Genomic DNA, 3,792 nt, shown 5'->3' on the forward strand with positions numbered 1-3,792 from the left:
CGGGGCCGGATGAGCGGCCGCGGCGAGCCGGCGGGTTGCCATGGCGACGGGCTGAAAGGGGGATTGTGCGCCTGCCTCAGCTGCGCGGCCCCCGCCCGCAGCCCCGACCCGCGGCCGCCCGGTTCCGCTCGGCTCAGCCCGGCGCGGATCGGGGGCTCTCCCGCCCCATCCTCCCCGGGGCCGCCGGTGCAGGCGGGGTGGGTTATTTGGGGTGCGAGGGAGGCGCCCGGAGCATCCCCGGGGTGCGAGGGGAGGCGGGAGACCCCCTGGGCTGGGTCGGCTGGGCAGAGCGGGGGGAACGGTGCTAGTCACGGGGCACCCCCGGGCGAAAGGGGGGTCCCTGTGTGCCCCCGGGGGGGGAGGCGGGCTGGGTGTCAAACGGGGGCTCTGTCCCGCTGGCCACGCTGGTCCCGGAGCGAGCCGGTGGGTCAGGCACGTGGCACGAGGGTCGCCAGTGGCCCCGCCGGTGCGTGCCGTGGCTGGGTTCGGCCCCGTCGGCCTGAGCTCAGCTCCATCCGTGGGGCCACAGGCGTGGTGGGTGATGGTTGGCCCCAGGGTCCATCCAGCCATGAGGGATGGATGAGGGATGGTGAGACCCGTGGCCAGCCAGTCTCTCTCGGGATCACGCTCCCCTGAACGGTGACACCTCCCGGTGCCTCTGCCGGGAGCCCTTCCCAAGGCCACGGACCTCCCTCAGGGAGGTGGCTCTGGTTTGAAGTCCCCACCACGCTGGGATTTTCCTTCTGTCCTTTGAGGGTGCCTCGTCCAATGCCGCTGCTGGCTCGGCCCCAGGCGGAGGGGCTGGAGGTGCCCCCACAGCTGGGCACGTGTGGGTGCAGCGGGAGAGCTGACGGAGCCAGCTCCGTGTCAGCCCGGTGGGACCTTCCTTCCTCGAGAAACCGGGGTGCTCTGTGGAATGGGGTGCGTCCCCAGCTGAGCGAGGGGTGGAGGTGTCCCCGGAGAGGGAGCTGGAGGTGTCCAAGGGAGGGGTCGCTCTTAGCTCTGGGAAATGCCCGTCTTTTCTCCCTGCTCTGCACCAGAGCATCCGTGCCAGCCCCCGGCGCAGGGCTGGGCGCCCCGGGGTCCCCGCCGGAGCAGCCCTCCTCCTGCTCTGCATGCTGCAGGTGGCCACCGCCAGAGCCGCTGTCTGCAGAACGGTTAAAGGCTGACATTTAGAGGTCACACTTTTAGCATTGTGCATGTGTTTGCTTCATTTGCATTTGTAGTTAGCCCAGCTCCAGGCTTTGCCACTTGCATGTGCGGTTGCCATGGTTACGTGTGCAGTCAAGATGTGGAGTTTGGTTGGACACCTGCAAACATGCAGCTCTCACCCTCCGGAGCACCAGGGCGCCAGCGAAAGCCTCCGAGGTGCAGGGCAGCCCCGGGACCGGGGGCTGCAGGCCCTGGGCAGGGAGGAGAGGGAGCTGCGGTGCCCATCTTGGCAGGGTCTGCCTGCTGCTGCCTGGCCGAGCCTCCAACTGCACACACGCAACGCGCAGCGCTCGTCTAGGGCAGCCTCCCTGGAGAGGAAGGTCGAGCACACGCCAAGGCTGTTTCCCCTGGACCTTACATCTGGGTCTGTCTCCTTCCCAGACCCCTTTGGGCTCTTCTCCCCGAGGGCTGGAGTGAAGGTGCTGGGGAGCAGGGCAGGCAGAGCCACTGGTGAGGCTGCTGTGCAGGCTGGCACTGCCTTGCCCACGGGCCAGGGCCTGCCAAGGCTTCAGAAGGCAGCGTGAGAATTGGCAAAGCGCTGCGCCCAGGCTCCAGCTGTGGTGGCTGCGTCCCCTCTGTCTGGCTGTGGGATCCGCTCTGGGTGCTCGGGTCCAACACAGGCAAGGGACCCGCTCCAGGTGCCTTTGGATTAGGATCACACCGAGTCCACGAGCAAGAGCAAGGAGATCGTGACTGCCAGAGCCCTCTGGCAGGTCCATGTTGGCCTTGTCCTTGTGCCAAGGGAGGAGGTGTTTTAGGGCAGCAGGTGTAGAAGGAACCTCGAGGTCGTCGAGTCTCTGAGCTCCCTCTAAACCATACCTGAGCAGCATCAGCTCAGCCAGCTCCTAAATCTCCCCAACCACAGCGGTTCTGCTGCCTCCCAAGCAGTTTGCTGCTGTCTTCCCGTGTCCTTCCTGCTAGGAGCTACTTCTGTGCAGCAGGCAGGGGAGAAGGGAAGCCCTCTGGGCTGTCCAGGAGCAACTGTGGCCTCAGACAGACCAGAGTGGGGTGTCCGAACTGTGCCAGCCGCAGCTGGGAGGAATTCGGTACCAGAAGGAGGGTGGAAGGATGGTGGGAAGCTGTGGGAAGGGGACATGGAGCATGCCTTTGGGCACAACATGTGGAGGAGCCACTGAGGAAGAGCAGAGCACGGAAGGGCTGTGCACCAAGGGATGGGGCAGGGACAGCTTGGCTCCAGCCTTTGGGGCTTTCAGTGCCACCGGGATGGGACAGATATTCCAGACAGAGATTCCTCCCCGATGGGCCGTGCCACCGACAGAGCATTTCGGAAGGTGCTTCTTCATGAGGGTCTGGCATTTGGCATTTGTACCTGCATCTAGAGCCAGGGGGGTGCAGCTGGCAGTTTGAACCCACACCATTCGGACCCTGGAGCAAGTTTGAGGGGAAAGCGGGGGTGAAGTGGGAGGGATGGAAAGACGCGGAGGCTGCCAGCTCCCGTCCGGTGCGTGTGGCTCCTGGAAGCTTTCCCTGGCTGGGAGGGTACCCGCTGTGTGTTTGGAGGCTTGTCTGGGCTCGGGAGCAATGTGGTGTTGCAGTCCGTGATGAAACCTGTGTTCCTGCTTAGCCTTGCCCTTGCGTGGGGAAAACTGCCCTTGTGATACCCTCCTTTTGCCACGTTGGCAGCCTGGCAGTGGGGCAGGCATCTGGCATGGGGTGGGATTGTCTGCGAGCAAGACCTTGTGCCGGGGAGCGCTGTCTGAGCGGAGACTGCCTTGGCAAGGAGCTCAGGGGGTTGTTGGTGAAGAAGCCTTGTTCCTGACACTGCAAAACGCAGAACAGCCGAGTAACATCTGTTATTTTCAAACGGCATCTCAGTGTGAGTGTATCCTGCGAGGTGCCTGGCAAGCAGAGCCGAAGCTTTGCCTGGTGGCCAGATGCTCTGGCCATGCCAGCAGAGCAGGTGGCAAAGTTTGGGAGAGGTTGCAGAGAGAGTGATAACAGGGCTCAGACGGCGCCGGAGCCTTCCTTGGGTCTGGGGCTGTGCTGCTGGGGCTCTCTGAGGGGGAGGGTGGTTGGCACAGGCTGCTCAGGGTGGCTTTGGAGGTGGGCTTGGGGAAGGGGCTGCTGAGAACGCCCTTTGGTGTGGTGATCAGGGGCCACGGGGACCTTGGCCTTCGTCAGACATCATTCACATGGAGTGGATGAGCACACGATCTGCTGGATCAAGCACTGGCTGACTGGAAGGTCCCAAAGAGTTGTGCTCAATGGATGTACGTCCAGCTGGCAGCCGGTCACAAGTGGTGTGCCTCAAGGCTCAGTGTTGGGACCATTTCTGTTTAACGTCTTTATTGATGATCTCGATAAGGACATAAGGTGTAACATCAGCAAGTTTGCAGATGACACCAAGTTAAGCAGGAGTGTTGACTCCCAGGAGGATAGGGAAGCTTTGCAAGAGGATCTAGATAGATTGGATCACTGGGCCAATGCCAATGGAATGAGTTTCAACAAGGGCAAGTGCCAGGTCCTGCACTTGGGCCACAATAACCCCATGCAGCGCTACAGGCTGGGGGAAGGGTGGCTGGGGCGGCCTGGAGGAAAGAGACCTGGGGGGTCTAGGTG

The sequence above is a fragment of the Calidris pugnax genome, unplaced genomic scaffold (assembly GCF_001431845.1).
Source record: "Calidris pugnax isolate Ruff unplaced genomic scaffold, ASM143184v1 scaffold294, whole genome shotgun sequence".
NCBI lineage: Eukaryota > Metazoa > Chordata > Aves > Charadriiformes > Scolopacidae > Calidris > Calidris pugnax.